Source organism: Canis aureus, chromosome 2, assembly GCF_053574225.1.
Source record: "Canis aureus isolate CA01 chromosome 2, VMU_Caureus_v.1.0, whole genome shotgun sequence".
NCBI classification, from domain to species: domain Eukaryota; kingdom Metazoa; phylum Chordata; class Mammalia; order Carnivora; family Canidae; genus Canis; species Canis aureus.
Genome location: NC_135612.1, coordinates 64,401,042 through 64,424,155, shown reverse-complemented (window position 1 = coordinate 64,424,155; position 23,114 = coordinate 64,401,042). Strand labels below are relative to the sequence as shown.

At 40.9% G+C, this 23,114-nt stretch overlaps 1 protein-coding gene and 1 long non-coding RNA gene across 12 annotated transcripts in view; one reads left to right on the top strand and one right to left on the bottom strand.

Annotated features, from left to right (window-relative positions):
• Window positions 1–23,114, bottom strand: part of LDB2 (LIM domain binding 2) — a 375,092-nt gene that overhangs the window by 332,703 nt on the left and 19,275 nt on the right. The gene's annotated exons all lie outside the window — the stretch shown is intronic.
• LOC144300604 (uncharacterized) lies at window positions 4,617–21,329 on the top strand. 2 transcript variants are annotated; one of them, XR_013367386.1, is made up of 3 exons: window positions 4,617–4,828; window positions 11,451–11,591; window positions 21,201–21,329. It is a non-coding gene; the product is annotated as an uncharacterized LOC144300604 (long non-coding RNA). The 2 variants fall into 2 exon arrangements; XR_013367383.1 differs by lacking the exon at window positions 21,201–21,329 and adding an exon at window positions 11,762–15,792.

Genomic DNA, 23,114 nt, shown 5'->3' with positions numbered 1-23,114 from the left:
CTCTCTGTTGTGGGTCCTCTCCCTTCTTGTAAAATAACTATTATTAGAATGCCTGGGTGGCTCAGTCTGTTAAGTATCTGACACTTCCAACTGGGGTCTTGATCTCAGGGTTGTGAGTTCAAGCCCCATCTTGGGCTCCATGCTAGGCATGGAGCCTCCTTAAGAAAAGAAAGAAAGAAAAGAATTATTATCATTGTGTATTATAATTTGGGTGTTTATCCTTCCAGACATTGTTTATTTTCCTGTGCATTTAAATGCACATATACACTCACAGAACTATTATGTATATAAAATATATATACATATATGTGATGCACATAATTATTTAGGCTTTTGGCCCTATTGGGAAAGAAATATTTGCATTACATGTATCAAAGAGCTCTACTCTTAGGATGCCTGGGTGGCTGGTGGTGGAGCATCCGATTTCAGCTCAGGGCGTGATCCCAGTCCGGGGATCAAGTCCCGCATCGGGCTCCCTGGGAGTAGCCTGCTTCTCCCTCTGTCTCTCTCTCTCTGTGTCCCATGAATAAATAAATAAAAATATTTTTTTTTAAAAAAAGAGCTCTACTCTCAATGTATACCTCACTTCTGAAAATCAGTAAGAAAAAGACAAATAACCAAATGAAAAAAACTGGCAAAAAATATGGATAGCCAGGTTGCAGAAGAAAGTACAGACAAAAACATACTCAACCTCAGTATTATCTCAAGTGGCCCTCAAAATCATTTCAGGAAAAAGATTAGATCAAAGCTATTTTTATCATAACTTGATGTTATTTGCTCTTTTCTCTATGTTGACATGTGTACTGACAGTGCATAATAGTGGTGGAAAAAAACCTAGGGAGCCTTAGCACATATCATGGCACTGGTACCAATCATACAGGAGTAATCGTATTCTTCACCACCATGCACTTGGAGTTAAAAAGATGAAGCTGTAAAAATTATAAGTTGCGTTATATCTCTACCATTGAGTATTTTCCTTTTTATTATTCTGTGCGACAAAATGAGAAGAGCATGAATGCTACCTCTAGGGAAGGCATTTGTGGGATTGTTGTAAGTTTAACCAGTGGCTTATTTCATTCAATACCATTTTAGCTGAAAGAACGACTGACAAACTACAGTTATTCAGATGTATATTTGGCAGACATTTTCGCAAAAATGAACAAAGTTAGCTGATCACTTCAAGAAAAACAACTGGTGGTATTTGTTGCCAACAATAAATTTTGAGCTTTCAAGCAAAAATTAAATTATGGTAGACCTATATCCGCCACTTTGAGCTTGACAGCTTCCCAATATTTAAAGACTTTTCTGATGAGACTGGTGCTGATATTAACAAATGTAATTTTTTTTTTTTTTTTTGCTCTTGCATAATGAAAAATGTCAGATTTGGAAGACTGGCAAAATTCAATGAACAAATATTTTCCAAATAACCTACACATGGTATTACAAATTCATGAATGGGTGAAAGATCCATTCTAAGTGCAAGATAGACTAATGAATTTTAATATTACAAAGCATGAAAAGTTCAATAATACGGTTTCATAGCCCACACTAAAGCTCATCTTCAAGAAACTAATACTTGTACAGTTTTGGTAGAGGAACAAAGAATTATTTCAAAAGCCATTTAGAATATTCCTCCCTTTTCCAACCACGGGACTATGCAAGGCCAATGTTTTACAGACTTTCTTCAACCAAAACAACATATCAGCAGATTGCATGCAGGAGCTGATATGAGCCTCCATCTATCTCCTGTAAAGCAAACATTAGATTTGCAAAGGTACAAAACAATGCCAGTCTTCTCACTTAGTTTCTAATTTGTTTGAGAAAATATAATTTTTTAATTTAAAAAATGTCATTTATGTTAACATGTAATAGGTTTCATATTGCCATTTTTAAATGAGTAGGAACTTTGTTTTTAATCTCTCAGCTTTAATTTCTAATATGGTGACTCTTGATAGCTATTACCCACAGAAGCAAAAGCTCTTAGGGGTTCTCAAAATTTTTAAGAGTGACAGGCGGTCCTGAGACAAAATCTTTGAGAACCTCTGGCCAAGGAAATGTAAATTAAATTTAGATATTAGGTTTAATCCATCAGCTTGGCTAAAATTTTCAAAATTAATAATATCAAGTGTTGGTAAGTGTACATACTCTGCTTAAGGGATTATAAATTGGTACAGTCACTTTGAAGGATAATTAGACTGTATCTATTATAGGGGTTGGCAAACTTTTGGTATGAAGACTAAAAGAAGGGGGGAAAGCCTTATTTATATTTAAAGCCTTATTTATGTAAGACAACATTTGTAATAAACAACAAAAATAAGAAACGTGATGGGTGTTGAGGAGTGCAGTTGTGATGAACACTGGGTACTGTATGTAAGTGCTGAATCACTAAATTGTACACATGAAACTCATGTTACACTGTATGTTAAGTAACTTAAATTTAAATAAAAACTATAAAATTGGGACCCTTGGGTGGCTCAGCAGTTGAGCACCTGCCTTCCGCCCAGGTCATAATCCTGGAGTCCCGGAATCGAGTCCCCCATCGGGCTCCCTGCATGGAGCCTGCTTCTCCCTCTGCCTGTGTTTCTGCCTCTCTCTCTGTGTCTCTCATGAATAAATAAAATCTTAAAAAAAAAAAAAAACTATAAAATATGTATACTCTACATTCAATTGTTCTGCTTTTAAGTACCTACCCTAAAGAAATGCTCATACCTATAGGTGTGTGTGTATATATATATGTATATACTATATACACTATCTAATATGTGCTGGGCAATGTTCTCATCAAATATTAACCCATTTAATTCTCACAAGAGCCCTATGAGGTAAATACTTACAGTTTCTCCATTTTATAGACGAAGAAAGACACGGAGGCCCAGAATTGTGAAGTAACTTGTCTAAAGCCACATAGCTAATACACAGATGTTGGATGAAGCATTACTTTGTATGGCAAATATCTAGGAATAACTTAAATATTCAGAGACTTTACACATTGTTCTGGTTGGTGTATTTCGTCATACAGATCTCTTTAAGCGGTTTCCTGCCTTCATTTCTTTTCCTATTAAAATTTGCTGAGTTACATTCAAAGTGTCACAGTCTCCTTAAAGCTTTGGCTGGCCACACCAGCCCATAATGATCCCTCTTCTTAATCCTCAGAGAACATTAGATCTGGAGTGTATGGAGTTTAATATTGCCTCGATAGTCTTCTATCCCCTGGCAAACCAGCAATTCTTTAAGGATTGAGCATAAATGGATCTTATGCTCCTTTTTTATGCATTAGCCTGTCACCATCTGTACCGCCTCCACTCCTCCACCTCTGCCCAAGTCACCATCTTAGCTTGTCTGAAACTGGTAAAAAAAAAAAAAAATCTCCAGATCAATGGAGATTGATCCCCCCACCCCACCCCATACTGCCTTCCTGCAAAACTGTTCCCTCCACAGGATCCAGGGTGAGCTTGATACAAAGTTCAATTCAGACAAAAAAAAAAAAAAAAAAAAATTAGCCCTGAAAGCCTCTAAATGGCTTTCCTTTGGGTAAAACCATCAATCTTCACCATGGCCTCCAGAGCTGGACTTCATTCCACCTGACCTCTTTCCTTGCGCTGTCCTGGCTCGCCTTGCTCTGGGCACCCAGGCAATGGGTGCCTGCCCTGTCCCTCCCTGTGAAGGGCTGAGACGCTCTTGCTACAGAGCCTTTGCACCCCCTGTTCCCTCTGCCCAGTTGTTCTTCCCTGAGATGTTGGCAAGACTCAGGAAGGTCTTTGCAAAAAGGTGCCCTCACCAGGGAGGCTATCCCTGATTACCCTACCTAAACGAGCCGACCAACGCCATCCAGCTCCTTTAGTCTCTCTTCCCTTCCTCGGGGATACAGATCTTCATGCCACTTTCCAGAATGCAGTATATTGTGTATTTATATGTGCATTTGCTTACCATCTCTCCCCTCGGCCCAACCGGCGACGGTGCCCGGGGCACCGTTGCTCCATAAAATACTGATGGTTTGAGCCTCAGGCTCCTCGCATCTAAAAACGGACATAATACTACCCCTCACAAGATTCTTGTTAATAATTATTATTTCAGGGCGCCTGGGTGGCTCAGCGGTCGAGCGTCTGCCTTTGGCTCAGGTGGTCATCCCGGAGTCCTGGGATCGAGCCCTGCGACGAGCTCCCTGCATGGAGCCTGCTTCTCCCTCTGCCTGTGTCTCTGCCTCTCTCTCTCTCTCGCTCTCTCTCGGTATCTCTCATGAATAAATGAAATCTTTAAAAAGATCATGTTTTCATCGTTAAAGTTTAGCAAGCAAGGCCAGGCAGGCTGCTGCACCCTTTCCCAGCCTGATCTCCCCAGATCTCTACAACGACCCCAATGGCAGTGTCCGGAACACCATCTCCCACTTTACAGAGGAGGTCACTGAGGCTCCGAGGGGTGGGGGGGGAGAGTCACAGCAGGAGCTGCCTCCAGAGTCCAAAACAAACGGGCGGGCGAGCGCGCTGGAAGCACGGAGCTCTCCGCGAGGCAGGGCGCCGCTGCTCGTTCGCACTTGCGCTCCGGGCGGGGCTCTAGACCGGATGTGACCCCGACCCCGGAGCCGGAAGTGCGTCCCGTTGACTTCCGGGTGAGCGGCCTCGTCAGCGCGCGCAGGGGGGCCGGGCAGGTGCAGAGGGAGCCTCTGCCCCCACCCGGGACTTTCTTAGACAGGGCTCGGGAAGGGTGTTTGCTAAGACCACTTTCTGATCAGATAACGAGCTGACACCAATTCTTCTATTTTCAGCTGGCACCGAGCGGGGTCCGACGTTATCACCGGCCGGTTATCTGTGTCCCCTGGAAGGAACTCCGGGTAAGGTACAGGAAAAAGGTGGGGGTATTGTTGGCGCTTCCTGCTGGCCCGCACCCTGGCCTATTGTTGCCTTTATTTATTTATTTTTTTTTTTTTAGACGATCACATCACAATTATTTTGGCAACATCCTTTTTCCACCCTGGACCCAATACAATATTTATTGAACTCTACAAACTGCGTCAATATCGAGTGCTTTCTGTACTGTTTGTTGCCCACGCTCTTTGGGGGCATGTTTTAAAATTTTGTTAGAAGACTGTGCTCGTGGCCATGTGGTCAGCCCACGCTGCACACTCGAAATCACACGTTTTTAAACCAAAAGAAGCCTCCGAGAAACTGCTCAACCACTACATTTAAATTAATAATAATAATAATGGAATAACATTTCTCTCTTTTTTAAGTGTTTTTTGTTTTGTTTTGTTTTGTTTTGTTTTAATTCATGAGAGGCACAGAGAGAGAGGCAGAGACACAGGCAGAGGGAGATGCAGGCTCCATGCAGGGGGAGCACAATGCAGGACTGGATCCCAGGACCCCAGGGTCACGCCCTGAGCCAAAGGCAGACACTCAACCACTGAGCCACCCAGGCGCCCCTGGAATAGCATTTCTTGAGATGACAGTGAGCCCAGCACAATACCGTGCATCATCTCACTAAAGTACTACCTCCTCCATGACTGTTAATTCTGTTTCCCATTTTACAGATGACAAAAGTGGGAGTCAGGAAAAGGGGTTAGGTTGCACTCTCAGTCAGTCACAGCTGTGGGTACGCTAGTCTACGGAAGCCTTCCCGCAGACCTCTACCCTAGAGATGAGAGGAATGACTTTCCTTGAAGCATTTTCCCACTTTAACTTGTGTTCACCTGAGTTTGGTGAGTAATGGTTCTGCAGAGCACGGATCCCATTCGTGGTGTCAAGACTGGTAGTATGCCTGCGTGATTCATCTGGGTGCCAGTTAATAGGACCCAGTTAAACTGCGTTTTGAAAGCCATAAGCAATATGGCAATACTGAAGCTGCCACAATGCCTCATTCCTATTTTCCCCTCCTAATTATTTCTGTTTGCTTATAGGGGCGAGCCCTCACAATGGAATCAACAATGGTGAGCCACCGTCCTTTTTGACAGTAGTTTCACATCACTTTTTTCCCTGACACTGTCACTTTGGATTCTTTAACTGTGGTGTGACCAGATTCACAAGACTCAGAGACTCCCAACAGAGACCATGTAGAGCTGGGAGTGGCCATCTTCATTTCGTTCAAAATCGGAAGCCGAGGCCCCAAGTGGAGGGTGCTTTTTCCCAGGCCACACATTCACTTGCTAGCAGAGGAGTTACTCAAGAAGTAGCATTTGTTGAAAACCTCTTATGCAGGGCACCTGGGTGGCTCAGTGGTTGAGCATCTGCCATCAGCTCAGGGCATGATCCCAGGGTCCTGGGATCAAGTCCCACATCGGGCTCCCAGAAGGGAGCCTGCTTCTCCCTCTGCCTGTGTCTCTGCCTCTCTGTCTGTGTCTCTCATGAATAAATAAATATAATCTTTAAAAAAAAAAAAAGAAAAAAAACCTCTTATTCAATGACACATTTCATAATAAAATAATGATAGCAATAATAAAAACTATAATAGCTAATATATAGTGAGCTCTTATAATTTGTCAGGCATTATGCAAAATGCTTAACGCAAATTAAAAAAAAATAATCCTCTCCAACTTTGAGACAGGTACTATTATTATTCCCATTTGACAGAGGATAAAACCTGTCAGGGAGGTAACTCAGTCATAGAGAAAGAATTCAAAGCCCCAGCCCTCTCTGACAAGATGGCCCTGGTTTTACTGCATACACGGGGAGAATGCACATAGAACGTCACTGTTTGATGCCTTAACCTAGCTGAAATGGATCTTCCTAACTATGGATTTCTGCTGAGACAAACACTGAGAAAGATAGATGGGTTTCGGTAGCCTGGAAAGTAATATTATCTGCTGGCCCCACAGGCACTTTCCTTTACCTGTACTTTCCTGTACCATTTAAATACTGATGGGACTTTAAAAAAATGTGTTATAAAAGCACTTCCAGACCATTTCAAAGCCTTGATCGCTTAGATACAGACAGACCCCCGTCACAAAGATAACAAAGTAGTCCTCTTGTATAAGCAGATGTGCAACCCTCTCAGTTCAATGAATATCATGGAGACCCAAAGGTGTCTATTTAAATGATCTACCTTTGCTCAAACAAACAAATGCTGCCCGGTCATCTATGAATATAGGATGCCAGTATGGTGCAATTGGTCTGCTTTTGAAAGTCCATGCCCTTATAAATAGGCCCCAAAGGCTGCCATCCATCAGCTGTGTGACCCCAGACAAATCACTCGATGTCTCTGACCCCCAATTTGTTCATCTATAAAAGTACATGTGGCCTGAACAAAATTAGTGGTCTTTCCCATCCAATGCTCTGTGGCTCCTTGACAAAATATTCTAAGATGATCTCATTCAAATAGCACTTGTTTCATGACCAGCCTATTCAGTGAGAGACTCTATAATGCTGAAGCAATGTTGGCAGTGGTCCACATTTGTGGACTAAGTCACAGTTGGAGAATTTATTTCATATCTAGCAATATACTGATCTCAGCAACACTGTGGTTCTTTGCCACAGGGATCCATATCTGCCCAGGGAAAAAACTGAATACCTCAGAGGCATAACTATGGCTACAAAAAAAAAAAAATCAATCTAAAATAATTTGCCAAAAAGGTGGGCATTAGTCCTGAAACAAGGATTCTGGAGCTTAAAAGTAACAGACATATTAACTAAAAGGACCACCCCCACCAAGTAGTTTACTTCTTCAGGTATGGAGAACTTCTCCCCATGCTTGACTGTAAACCTATAAAGAACATATTTATTAAAAATAATCATTGGAGAATTCAGAACAATTTTTGTCTCACCACTGGAGTCTTTCTAGTATCTTCTTATATCTATTTTACAGATGAGGAAATGCAAGAACAGATTCATTAAGTTAATCAAAAGAGGTAAAAAAAAAAAAATCTTTTAAAAAGAACATGGAGATGGTGATGTTCAGTCCTAACCCAGCCAGTTTTGCCCAAATCACTGTAGCTCAGGGTTCTCAACCATGGCACCATTGATATTTTGGACTGGATTGTAGATTGTAGAGGACTGTCTTGTACATTGTCTGATATTTAGCAGCATCCGTGACTTCTGCCCATTAGATGTCAGTAGCTCTCCCCTCTGGTTTTGATAGGCAAAACTATCTCCAGATATTGACAAGGGTTCTGTTCTGAGGCAAAATCACCCCAAGTGAAAGCCAAGGCTACAGATGTTCAAAGAAGGACAGGATGGATAATAAGTTTCCAGCTCCCCTGAAGTGAGGTCTGGCTCAGGCCTCCTCTCTCCTTCCCAGGTGATTCCCTTCCAACTTTCTCAATACCAGCCCTCCTTCTAATCCTAGTAGTATCATGCTGAACCCTTGCTTTAAAACTCACACCTTTCCCTCATTGGCTACAGAATCATGCAGACAACTTTGTGTGGCCTCTAGACTTGATTTCAGCCCCAGCCCTGATACCTCCGCCACACACACCACACATTCCCCAGACCACTATGCACTGCCACTCTTCCTTTGCACATACTCTTCCCTCTGCCTACAATGTTGTTCCTGTCCTCCCGGACTGATCTCAGTGTGATTCATCCTCCTGAACCCAGGCACCTGCTGTGTACATTCCACAGGTGCTCAAGAGCTATTGGAATTGAACCGAATGGAAATGACTTATTTTCAGTTGTCCCAGCCCCTGACCTCAATCAGAGCTACCCAACCACTACAGACCTCAGTTACCTCATCTGTAAGATGGGCACTATTGACACCTTCCTCTCAAGATTTTTGTGAGAAATAAAGAACATCAAGTGGCTGCCACATAATAACATTTTCAGTGAAAAGTTCTTTTATCCTGCTATTCTCACTAATCCATGAAAATTGTTTTACAAGAACGGGCTCACTTTCTTGGCTACAAGATCTTCATGCGTTTGGCATACAGAAATAGAACCAAAAGCCTTCAAGTCTCTTTCTCTTGAATCCTGAGTAATATTCCGTTTTTTCCATTTTTGGTTTTTGGATTTTTTTCCCCTAAATATTCGGAGACAAGAATACAAGTTTGATACCAGTGTAACTATAGAAACAGTCCTATCTTGTGGGAATCAAAGAGCCCTCCAGCTCCGGCCCTGGCTGAGTTCTCTCTAAACAGTGCTATCTGCAACCCACACTGTTTGCAACCATCAGTAGTTTTTCAAAAGGTTTCCAGTTTCCCACGGGAATATAAGGAAATTGGAATTATTAAACCAAACGATAAGAGAAACAGGAACAATGCCACAGCCCTCCACCCCTGAAGTCCAGTGAATTTGAAGTTCTTTGTGTAACGCTTATAAGGATGCCAAGCCCTGCAGAGATTGGTCACCAGGAAAAGGAAGAGGATACCGAGGGTCACAGCCACTTGAGCAAAGGAACCATCCATCACCAACGCTTCCCGGGCAGCCTGCACGTTTCCAGTCACAGAGGGCACCAGATCCGGCCGGCCAAGGACAGAGGAAAAAAACAACCTTGGCTTTGCTTTATTAGTTAAGTGAACAGACTCCTTAAGAGTATTGATGTATTGACTAATGATTCTGACATCCAGCGTGCTGAGAGCTTACATGTTTAAAGGGCAAGAGTTACAAATCAACAAGTTATTAATTTAATTCCTCTTTGAAAAGGTGCCAAAGGTAGAGAGAGCAGAACAAGAGGAACATTTATTATGTTGACTTCAATATAAGTTCACCCCCTACCTTCTTAGCTTGTGAATTTTAAACATGAGGGTGTTGAAAACAGGCTGGGGCAGCTTCTTAAAATGCTGGTCCCTGGGCCCACACTCCACTCTTCTGCTTCCTTAGATCTTGGTTTGGGCCAGGAAATGTGCTTCTTACCACTCACCTCCCACACCAATTAGATGTGATGCAGGTGAGCAGCAAACCACTTTGAGAAACACCACACCAGGGCTGATAACTGTGTTCTCTCTTACTCGACAGCTGTTCCCAGAACAGAACACATTTTTCCATCCCCCTTGCATGGAGCTGGGGCAGTTGACCCAAGTTCTGTTCAGTGTGGTGAGAAGCAATTTGGACCACTTCTAGACCTGGCTCAAAGACGTCCTGCACCATCCTCACACTGTCTGTCGTTGGCTGGTTGGATGCATGAATGAGTGGAGTGGACTTCCATCCCTGCTCCCACCAAGCCACCACTGGACTGTCACAAGAGCGAGAGGGGGAGAAACAACAACTTTATTTTATTAAGCCACAGATTCTGGAATTTTTCTTAGCGTGGTTAGTCTAACCTGACAAATACACATTACTCTTCTCTCTTCTCCAATTTTATTAGATCTTCATTCTAAAGATCCAAGGTAAATTTTTTTTTCTTTTTTTTTGTTTTTGTTTTTTTTTTTCAAGGTAAATGTTTTAAGGGCAAAATTGGTAAACAGAGGAAAGCCCAAGTTGATTCATCACATCAAAACCCAATCCTATCCTCAGATATGAGAATGCAAATGGCTTAAAATAGAATAAGTCTCTTGAACTTCCTTTATGCAGCCCAGGTTACACCTCATATCTCTACCAGTCTTGGTGCCAAACTAATTCAGTAAGTGTTAGACTTCAGTAAAAAGCAAGGACTAAAGACATGTAGGTAATTATCCCCAGGGAATTAAAGGCCCTTCTCCAGGAATGCAAAAGAATCGGCCAGAAAACCAAGAACTAGGGAGCCAGACGGGCCCATGCGTAGACTTCACATGGGCCATTCTGAGACCCCCTTGGGCTCCACAAATAGGTATTCAGAATCCGCTGCCCTCCACCCTATGCCAAGAAGCCTCTGCCTTCTCAACTGTGTGTCTGATGTTTCCGATGTTTTGAGGCTCAGGACTCTCAAAAGCCCCGCTGGAGACTAATCCAGGAAGTTTTCACAAGGCAGCCCCAGCAATAGGATACTGCACAGCCTTGAAGAGCAGGACCATTTTCCATCTGGTTAATATGCCCTCACCTGTGAAGCCAACCCTTGAGATGGAGGAGGAAGCATCTCCCAACTCCTCCCTTTCTCTTTAAACCAAGTTAGCCTCACATCAGCAGAGCAGCTGAGTTAGAATATGTGATTGGTACTCTGCCTCGTGACTGTCTATGGTCACTCTGGGAAGGATCCAAAGAAAAGAGAAGAGAAAGGTCATTCATCCCAGAGAGCTCAGGGATAGAATCTTCTACTCCCACTCCAACCACAGTGGTCTTACTACCTCACAGACATTCCAGACTCATCCCCTTCTCTTTCTGCTTAGACTATTCTTCCCCCAGACCTTCACATGGTTCATGTCTCTGCTTCCTACAGGTGGCCTCTGCTTCAGGGTTCCCTCAGCAAGACTTCCCTTCATCACCATTTCGAAATCAGTTGTCCCGACCCCAGTCACTCTCTAACCCCTTGTCCCATTTTATTTTCCTTCAAAAGCTTTCTTGCCACGCAAAAGTTTAATAATTGTTGTTCTAGCCTAACAATATCTACAGAGAACTGGGTGCTAAGAGCTGGAGAAAAGGAAGGTGATTGTGCAGAGTTTTTTTTTTTTCTTTCAGAGTGCTGTTTAAAAACAATCAATACGCAAAGAAAAAGTCCTCAATATGGAAAGTACACATGATACAAGGTTAATGAAAAATGTGGGTTACAGAGCTGCACACTCACTTGCAACTACACTGGAAATTATGCAGATAAAATAGGTAAGTATGAAATTTAGGTGATGGAATAAAAAGTAATAATACTTTATTTTTTGAAATTCTATTCTATAACAGTATTAATTTTAAGAATTTTATTTAATAAATAAGTACATAAGTATGTAAGTCAACTAAATCCAATAAATAAACCAAAGACTATTGTAACATTCTCAAAGACTATAGAGGCTGTCGGCTCTCACACCCTCATTTGCCAGATGAAGAAGCTGAGCTTCAAAGGAAAGTGAATGCCCAAGGTCACACTCAAGGTTAGTCAATGAAGAGAGACAGAATAAGAAAGCAGAACTTGGACTCCGGGCCCCAGTGTTTTCCCCACTGCATCATGCTTCATCATTAGTCAAACAAAGGAGTCTCTTGAGAAGGGACAAATCCTTTCAAAGCATAAAAACCAAAGTAATCCTAACCATGCATACGCAGAGTGTAACGTAGAAACATTTCTCGTTCACATGGGGCACTCACTGCCCGAGACCCTTCACCTTGGTGCTCTTCTGTAGCCCAGTGGCTTAACCTCTTTGAAGTTCTGTTTCCTCCCCTGGGAAAGTGACGGTGGTGGTGGTGGTGGTGGTGGTGATGTTGGCAACAATGATGATGATATTAATGAGAATAATGTTACTAATGATGATGGCTGGTCCTACCCTTTGTCAGGCACCATGCCGAGTGCCTCAGTGCTTCATAAAGATCACTTCATTTAATTTCCATGCCACTATGAGGTGGGCATGGTAATCATTACTGTTATTACCATCCCCTTTTATCAGGCGAGGAACAGGCCTACAAAAGTTAATTAACTCCCCGAAAGATACTCAAATAGTAAAATGATTAAAATTAGAAGTTAAACTCAGGCAGGCCAGCTACAGAAGTGGAATTCCAGTACACATGTTGCAAAAATCCTAACAAATAGTTTGCAAATGCCTAAAGTTCAGGAAAAGTAGATCATGCTATGATGACCCCTCTGAAAAGGAGGTAGAGATATTGGCCAACCTTCTTCAGAGACTTGTTTTGGGCTTCATATCTGTTCCCCCTCACACCACTAAAATTCATGTATTAAAATCTTTTTTTAAAAAACATTTTATTTATTTATGAGAGACACACAGCGAGAGGCAGAGACAAAAGCAGAGGGAGAAGCAGCCTCCCCGTGGGGAGCCTGATGTAGGACTCGATCCCTGGACCCTAGGATCACACACTGAGCCGAAGGCAGACCTCACCTGCTAAGCCACCCAGGCATCCCATGTGTTGAAATCTTAAACCCCCAGTGTGATAGTATTTGGTGATGGGGCCTTAGGGAGGTGATTAGGTAAAGAAGGTTGAGCCTCACTGATGGGATTGATGTCCTCGGAAGAAGTAAAGTAGATTAGAGCCTGTTCTCTCAGCCGCATGAAGACACAGCAAGAAGGCAGCTGCCTGCAAGGCAAGAAGTATGTCTCACAAGATACCAGATCTGCCTGTGCCTTGATCTTGGGCTTCACAGCCTTCAGAACTGTGAGAAAGAAGTATTTGTTGTTTAAGCCTCTGGTCTATGATATTATTGTTATAGCAGCCCAAACTCACTAAGACAGAGGTTGTTCTAAAGAAAAAATGAAATCATAGGTTATGGTGGGGCTTCTGAAACTACCACATCCTATAAACATGATGTAACAGCATTAATTCATCTAATTCTAATAACTTCCCAAGGTAGTTACTGTTACTACCACCTTCATTTAAAAATGAGAAAACTGACTTACAGCCCAATAACTTAGCCAAGGAATGGTTGGCCTGGGATGCAAATGCAACAGTCTGGTACAACTGCCTGAAATTTTAACCACTGCACTAGGAGTGTTTCTAAAAATCACGATTATTTTTGAAGCAGAAAGTTCCTAGGTCATAAGATACAGTTCATGTACTTCATCTCTTGAGTTTGGAGTTGATCATATGTAGATAGTCACTCTCCCCAGGATGCCTTCAATCATCCTTCATCCTAACAATCTAAAGAATAGCCAGCTGTTGCCAGTTCCTAATTTGGGAGTGGTCTAGAAGAACAATGTGGAGATCCAAGAGCAGCGCTCAGTGAGTTCCTTGAGTCCATTCCCCTTTCCTCAGCCAGGCATCTCAGTCTCTGGGGACTTGGTCATTCTGGGTGACAGTGACATGAGCTGATGTGAGTGGGTGCCCAAGCTGCATGCTAGCCAGCAACATTTAAAATGAATGAGGCTGCTCTCCACTGAGCCCAAATGCTTCACTGGAAAAAGCCAGTCACTGTATTTTTTGCAAGACAGCTGCAAAAACAGGCCACCAAATTCAGAGGCAAGTAGGAGATGCAGAAGAGACAGGGATTCACAGTGATTGGGGAAAAAAAAATAACCATATTACTATGGCAGAAGTGCTGAGGAAGCCCGGGAGTCTCCACATAGACAGTGAAGAGGCAGCAGGACCCATGAATTCATTTTAAGAAAAGGATTTGAAGCCTTGTCTAGATTCAGAGATTGTTAGAATTGGAAGGAAACATAAATGCCATATTAGTCCACTTCCTTGTTTTACAAGTAAGAAAAGTGATGGCCAGGAAGGTAAGTGACTCCCTCAAAGTCACATAGCTGACTAAGGGCTCTGCATCTATGTAGAGGGTGGGTGGTGTGTACGAATAGAGGGTGGCCCTACCTGGAGGGTATGGGGCCCTGTGGGTCACTCCCACATCCCTTCAAAAGGCCCTCCGCAAGGTGCAAAGTCCTTTCTGATCTGGCTCCATTATTTCTGCTGCCCACCTCCCTCCTCACATCCATCCTGTGCCTACAACCCCAACCTCCTGGCTTTCCTTTAACCTGGCAAGCCTGCTACTGCCTGAGGTCCTTTGCACATACCTCTTCCTCTGCCTGGAATGCTCTTTCCTCAAATACCCATGTATCTCAGTCTGCAGTGTGCTGGAACCAGCTCAGATCTGGTCCATTATTGTCAAATTTTCAGGAATTTTGTGAGACAGTTGTTAATTTACGGTTAAATGTTACTATATTAAAAACAAAGGTGGGGCATCTGGGTGGCTCAGTCAGTTAAGCATCTGCCTGTGGCTCAGGTCATGATCTCAGGGTCCTGGGATCATCCAGCCCACATCTGGATTCACTGCTCTGTGGGGAACCTGCTTCTCCTTCCTCTGCTCCTCCCCCTAGCTTGTGCTTTCTCTTTCTCTTTCTCTCTCTCTCTCAAATAAATAAAATCTTTAAAAAAAAATTGTTTTATGACAAAGGTAATAAATGCCCAGTGCTTCCTAATTATTTTGCTGCATCCCACTTTTACCTGTGCTCTTGAGGTTATTTATGTGTATTGTATCCTTTTGGTGGGACTACAACTCCACATTCATGACTTCGTGTTGGTAGCTTAAAACTAGCCATCGTGGGCATATTTACAGAAATTGGCACATCCTACAAACCAGGGCTTGCTTTCCTTATTTTTCTAGACTTACAAAAGTAATGGATAAAAATACTAGTAATGAAAAAAAAAATACTAGTAATGTAGATTAAGCATAAAATTGTATCATGCTGATAGCCGTTACAATGTGACTAGCACAGCATTTGAGGACATCTCCCAGTATTGGAAAACTCTTGTCCTTTTCAGAAGAGCAGTAACCTAATGACATTGATGAATGGGTGAAATTCAGATATTCATCTCTGTTGTTTCACTTTTTCTTATTCATTAAGGTGAAAGAAAATATCAGCTAGCATTCATGTCAGAACTACTCTTATCAGTTAAAATTATGGTTTGGCTATAATTACAACCGAGTTCAGCAAAAATCAACGAAAGCCTTTTAGGAGAATTAACTGGCCATATAGAGTTTAACATAAAGAGTATTGTGTTTTGTTTATTATATGTATACTATGAACTATATATCTTTTTATCAGTAAAATTCATTTTAAAACCCATGTATATATAATATGTTTATTTATTTATTTGTTTTTTGGAGAAACAGTTGCTAGTTACCCACATACCTGTCATCCCTTGCATTTTATCTGGGTCTCTGCTTAACCACCATTAGCTCAGAGAAGTCCTCTCAGACCACATTAGTGGGGTTTATTATGGCTTTCTATCCTCTTATTCCACTTTATTTGCCTTCATAGTATTTATCATTACTTAATGCTATATCATATATGTATCTATTTACCTGTTTTCTGGTTCCTCCACTGAATTATAATTTTTAAACTGACAAAAAAATAAAAATAACTTGTTTGGATTACTGCTTATTTTTCTCCTGTGTTGAAAATAGAAGCCCAGTACATATCAGGCACTTAATAAATATTTTTGAAAAATGAATGAATACAACTGGCATTCTCAGATTCTTAGGTAAATTTGTTGGATCGTTTGTTATAAGTCAATGTTGGCAGGACTCTAGACCCCTCTCATTGTGTTACACTCAATAAGAACATTTGCAAGTAATCTAGAAATCAGTATAAGAAGAGAGGAAGAAAAAAAAATATTTTACAGCTTCTGATCAGTGTTGTATAACTAGCCTCTGACAATTACAAGATTGTTGTAATACTTTCAATATTCTTTTAATACTGGGGCACCTGGGTGGCTCCGTGGTTAAGTGTCTGCCTTCGGCTCAGATCATGATCCTGAGGTCCTGGGGTCAAGTCCCGCATGGGGCTCCCCACAAGGAGCCTGCTTCTCCCTCTGCCTATGTCTCTGCCTCTCTTTCTGTGTCTCTCATGAATAAATAAATAAAATCTTTTAAAAAAATTGTAATACTTTCAAGATTGTTATAATACTTCCAAGATTGTTCAGTAAAAGGTGATAAGATCTGTAAGTAAGTTTCTTATGACATCTGTAAACAAAGCAGGGAAGCCACCATATTTGAACTAAGACTGGCCACATCCCCTGTGGGGTGGCTTTCCTGCTTCTAACACATCCTAAGAGTCCCATTAATAATTCAGTGGCTAGGAAAGCAACCAGGCAACAGAGATGCCACTGTCCAAATGGGATGTCAAACAAGAGACCAAATGTCAAAAATGTCATGAAGGAGGATGGCCTGTGTACCTACACAGTGTCTCTACAGCACTGGACTAGCTGACCCCCTAAGAATAGTGAACCCAGCAATGAGAGGACCTAGAGCCATGAGCTAATTAGCCCCCAATATTGAGAGAGTAGAGGGTGATCTTACAGAAGAGAGAATGAACTTGTTCTGTACAAGCTCAGAAAAGGACTTATGATTGAAAGTGATGAAAAAACTGACTTGAGTTTAATTTTTTATATTCATTCTAACAATTGGAAATCTCACACAATAGGAAATATTGTCTGTTCACCTGAAGATTTTCTGACAAAACATACTCTTTGTCCTTATGCTTTCTACACTTTTAACCTTATACCTTGGAAAAAAATAAACTAAATTACTTGAATTCTAAAAAAGTTTTCTAAATCAAATGACATTTTAATATTTTATATTTTTAGTATATGCTTGGTCTTAAACTTTATATTCTAGGAAAACAAAAGTGGTGGCAGATAGCTTTTTTAGTGATTTTCTTGAGGTATAATATTCAAACTATAATATTCATGTGTTTTCACTTTTAGTAAATGTACCAAGTGATACAGTCTTCATCACTACCCATTTCAGCATATTTTCCTTGTGCCCACTTCAGGAACTCTGTTCCCACTCCATGTCCACTCACATTATCACACAATATGTGTGTGTGGTCTTTTGTGACAGACTTCTTTTATGTAGCGTATTTTTGAGGTACATGCTGTAGCATGTATTAGACTTCATTCCTTTTGATGGCTTAAAAGTCTTCCATTGAATGGATATACCACATTTTGTTTATTCATTTAACAGTCAGTAAACATATGGATTATTTCTGCTTTTTGACTGTTACAAACTATGAATAGCATCATTTGAAATACCTTCAACTCCCCACACAAACCAAACAGAGTTGTGCAATATCAAGAACCCATGGAAAACACAACAAAATTGGAAGAAGAAAGATATTTATTATATATACCATGGTGCTACATAGGGTAGAAAGTATTCAGACCTTAAAGTCCAATTTTACAACATACTTAATGAAAAAAAATGTTTAGGATATATTTTCAGGTGGGGAAGTAGGTTATAAAATAATAAGTGCAGTAAAATTATTTATATCTGTATATGACTTCATTAATTCTAAAGATGCACATATTTTCCAATATCAATGGCTCTGGGCTCTGAGTTCTCAGCGCATGTTTCCCAAGTAGACTTTAATTTACCATTTCTGGGGATCCCTGCGTGGCGCAGCGGTTTGGCGCCTGCCTTTGGCCCAGGGCGTGATCCTGGAGACCCGGGATCGAGTTCCACGTCGGGCTCCTGGTGCATGGAGCCTGCTTCTCCCTCTGCCTGTGTCTCTGCCTCTCTCTCTCTCTCTCTGTGTGTGTGACTATCATAAATAAATAAAAATTTAAAAAAAAAATTTACCATTTCTGTCAAGCCATTGTTGTCATTGCATATGTGCAGATATTGAAAACAGAAGCATCAGTATTTGCAGAATAGGTGTGAATGACTTAAAAGAAAATGCAAGACAAAAATGGATCCCTCTTCAACCACTCAAAATCGATGTTTCAAAGGAAGAGTCAGGGAGATTGTGCATCCAACAAGATTAGCTACATTCCTGAAAGCTGAATTCAAAAGTAGGCAAGCTCTACATAATGCAAAGTGTGGTCAGAATCTAGCCCCATTTTTTTTAATGTGTTATTTTGAAGACTGCTGTCTCACCAACATGTTTAATGTACAGAAATCATGGTACATGGAAAATCATGGACAGCTATGAGTCAACAATTCTGAAAAGTTAGATCCTGAATATGAACAATCTTAGGAATATCAAACCTATTTATATTCCTGTTTATGTATGCACAGGAGGGATGTTGGATTTAAAAAAAAAAAGTCAAAGGCTGAAAGAGCTTTTTCAGTAAGTATAAAATAAAAAGTCTATGTAATAGGAAAATGTGACATGAGCCCCCAAACACAAGCAGGTGGGACAGATCACCAACAACCCTAAGACATGCATGTTACCAGAGTCTGGGCAGGAAGGAGCAGAGGGAAGCTATGGCTCATCTTATGGAACAGAAAATAAGTGAACCAAAATAGCCAACAGGTATTCACTGGAAAGTGAGGCAGGCCAACTTGAAAATAGCAGCTGAAACTGGTAGGAAAAACATCAGAAAGTTAATACCAAAAAAAGTTCACTGATACTATACAAGGAGGGGTTGTGGCTAGGACAGGGCTTCCGGGCTGGCCACAAAATTCTGATCTCGGTGGTAGTCAGATAACCTCATCCTAACCATTTAAGCTATATGAAATTAACTGATTGATTTAAAAATAAATTTTTAATAATTACCATGGTTACTTGATGAAAAGCAGATCCTGAGCCCTACTTCAGAACTACGATATCAGAGAGCTCAAGAGTGGAGCCAAAGAATACTTAAAGACGATTCAAGTTTATGTGGTGGGAGGACTTATGATTGATTTTATTTAAAATTATTTTTAAAAATCAACTGCATTTTAGAATGAATCATGTTTAGTCAGTACCAACATTTCTTCCAATTTTATAAAAGGAAATTGTCCAATAAAATAGTATCTATCTAGAGCCATCTCCCAATCTAGACTCACAGAGAGGGAGGCCTAACTGTTTCTGGGCGATGACTCAGAGCTCTCAACCAGAAGGGCCGGGAAAGCCTGCAGAGCAAAGAGACATCCTGTTACGTAAGCCACAGCCAAGGACGGGCCCTCCCCAGGGAAGAGAGTCACAGCTAGTCTAACTTTGGGGGGTGGAGGGGAGGTTGTTTGCTTATGAGGCAGTGCACGCACTAGCAATGCCATCATCCATATAGGGGGCTTTAGAATCTAGAAAGTACCCCATATCCTCTTCCTCCTCCCCCCATTCTGATTTGAGATACTGAGAACCTTTGGTAGTGGGCAAAGGATGCATTATAGGAGGAAAATGAGGTTCAGTGAGGGAGGCTAGATGCAGATACATAGAAATGGAGATCTGGGGCATTGACCCACATCTTTGTAGCCTCTGCCACTCTCCTGTTGGACTTTTCCACAGCCAGCTCAAAACCACAAGATCATCTTGCATTGCCATGTTTTAGTTTGGATAAACTGACTATGGAGACAGAAATTCTTAAGTACCCTACGTGCAACAATTTCTTAAACATTTAGTATTCTGGGTCTATTTCTTTCTCTGAAACAACTACCGAGTTGATTGATAATTTATGCAAGAATGATGTTCTGCTGCATTTAAATCTAGGGGTACGCACCTCTGCCCTAGCGTCGCCTCTAATTTTTCCTACCTCATTTTCCTTGAAGGAGTCTAAACTTGGTAGATACAAAAGAGTTAGAGCAGCTAAAGTCTGAAGTGTAAAAGATAAAGAGCTGCTAAGGTCACCCGAATGTGTCCATATTGCACCTGTTCTATATAGTATTTTTCTCTACTAATAGACGATCAGCTGTAAATCCTAATGTACACTCCATTTTACATGCAATATGGGTTAGTTACTGTTGCTATGGAAACCTTCACTTTTGCATTTACTGATTTTAATTCTGTGACATTTGCTGACTTTAGTACAATGTAAAGTTTATAAATATAACATAAAGGTTTGTAGCGAGTTTTTTTAAAGTATTCAATTTGCATAGATAATTCCATCACAAATCTCTAGGTACATTAGGGGAAGGCATTAAACTGATGCCAACTAACAGGTATCAGCAAACAACAGGCTATTTCCAGAAATAACTATTTCCATTGATCCTCAAAAATCTCCTTCCACTAACCAAATGCCCCATCCATTGTAGAAGCCTTCCAACCACCGATTCAGTGATAATTGCCCAGCATAGATTTGTAATTTTATTTATTCAAAACACTTTTAAATCTGTTACCTCATTTGAGCTTTAACATTCATCTGGTGAGAGAGACAACCAGACGGGGTTTGTGGGAAGAAATGACCTCACTTTAGGGACTATAATCGACCCTTGAACAACACAGGTTTGAACTGCTCGGGGCCTCTTACGCATGGATTATTTTCAATAAATACAGTACAGTACTGTAAATGTATTTTCTGTTCCTTATGATCTTCTTAATAACTTTTTCTTTTCTCTAGCTTACTTCATTGTAAGAATATTGTGTGGGGCAACTGGGTGGCTTAGTCAGTTAAGCATCCAACTCTTGATTTTGGCGCAGGTCAGGATCTTAGGGTCGTGAGATCGAGCCCCTCATCGAGCTCTGTGCTGGGTGTGGAGACTGTTTGAGAGTCTCTCTCTTCCTTTCCTTCTATTCCTCTTTTCCGCTCCTCCCTGTAAATATGTGCTGGCTCTTTCTTGCTCTCTCTCTTTCAAAACAAAAAACACACACTGTGTAATACATATACCATACAAGATACACTGATCAACTGTTTATGTTATCAATAAGGCTTCCAGTCAACAGTAGGCAATGAGCAGTTAAGTTTTGGGGGAGTCAAAATTTATACATGGGTTTTCAATTGCACTGGGGTTGGCATCCCTAATCCCCCATGTGGTTCAAAGGTCACCTATACTTCAAATCCAGGGCAAACAATCCTTTGATATTCATCTGGATCTTCAAGGGGCTCACTAAACAAATCATCCTCTTTTCTTTCTTATTCCAGGTCTGAGTCATCCTTGCATCTTTGGAATCTAGTAAAATTTCCACATGTGAAATAAATACATACTCTCTAAATGTCCCTACATTTTTCTAATTCCTTGATTATTGTCACTTAACAGATGTAGAAACTGAGCCCTATAATCATTATGCAAAGATATCAGAAGTCATCTAGCAATTAACTGGGAAAACAAATGCATTGATAAGAATTGATCGAACTGACATACATTTATGATGCTCACCCAACACTTGTGAGGCATTCTCGCAGGCATGGGTAAACATCTACCTCCCTGTTACCAAGTCACAGAGAAATGAATGATTTTTGTTAGTGTCCCCAGGGAAAGCCTGGATTCAGATAGCCACACACATACATATTTAAATATAAAAGAGAGCAGGTACAAGAAGCATTTTAAGTGGTTCCATCAAAGTCTGTGCATGCAATAAAAGGAACAAATTTAACCAATATTTATTGAGCTTCTATATTGTGTCAGACACTGCTTGGCAATCTTAGAGTAGTGAAGTGTCTATAGTTGTACCTGAAGAAGGAAAGGGGATGAAAGAAAACTGTAATGCCATACTTAAGGCTTATAGCGGAAAGGAAGACAGGCCAACAAAATGGCAAATGGGTTTAAGAGAATCACAAGAGCTTTTCAAAGATAAGAGGCACTTGAAAGAAAACAGGACCACTAATCACCAGGAAGAAACAGGGAAATAATGAGACTCAAAAATGAAGAAGAGAATGAACTCAATCTTTGCTTTAAAAAAAAAAAATGTAAAGAATGTCAAACCAACTGGTAAGTAATGAAGATATTGTGAAAGTAGAAGGTAATCAAAAGTAAGTTGGGCAAGGAGCTTGTGCTTATCCTCAGGGGAGGTGGATAAGGCTACAAAGGAGTTTGGCAGAACTGATAAACACAGAAGATGCTGGTATAGCTATTTCAAGTGGATTCTGGGAAACATTAAACTATACACTGATTTTGAGCTTGAGGACATAAGTACACACTGTTGATAAGACTAGGTAGAGATGAAACCCGAGAAGAGTTCCTACTCCTATCCCAGCCTAGAGACCTCTTCTACTCCACACCATCCACAGCCAATCCATTACACCAAGCACTGTCCCATCCATGCTCATCTGTCCCCTCTCCAGGTGACCCAATGCACTGTCATCTTTTCCTTGTCTTCTTGCATCTGCTATTAAGTCCTTCCAAAACATTCTCCACTCAGCAGCCTGAGTAATGTATATTATATCCACTTTTAAACCCCACCAAAAGGAGTACACTTCCCATTAGTAAGTTTTTTTTTTTTAAGCCAAACTCCTTAACATGGTCCAATCACAGTCAAAAATGAAGTGGCCCCAGCATGTATCTTTAGCTTCAGATTGCATCTTACATCTCCTCCAGACAACCTGGCCCTCAACTACCACAGGACCTTAGCACCTGCTGTTCCTCTTTTAAAATGCCAACTTGGTGCTCTAAATCCCATTTTTCTAGTTAAATCTCTTTTGTTCTTTAAATTACAGCTAAAACTTCACTTTCTCAAAGAAGGCTTTCCTGATCTCTGCTTCCACCAACATAGATTTCTTTATGCTATGCTTTACAGAAATATGCTTGATTTCTCTGGTGCATTTATCACACTGTGTTATATAGTGCATTTTATCCATTATAACTATATGTTAATTAATATGATTATGTACTTGCTATATACCTTTCCTACTTGGTTGTATCCTACAAGAAAGGCCCATGTCTGTTTTTCTGTATCACTGTATGCTAAACACTTGGCCCCTACTCAACATAAATGCACTGAATGAGAGAATCAATAAGATTTTAAGGGATCTGCTCAAGAACATGCTATGGTTCCTATTATTACAGAGTCAAATCTAAACTCTTCAGCTAAATTTTCAAGTACCTCCCAAACCACACTG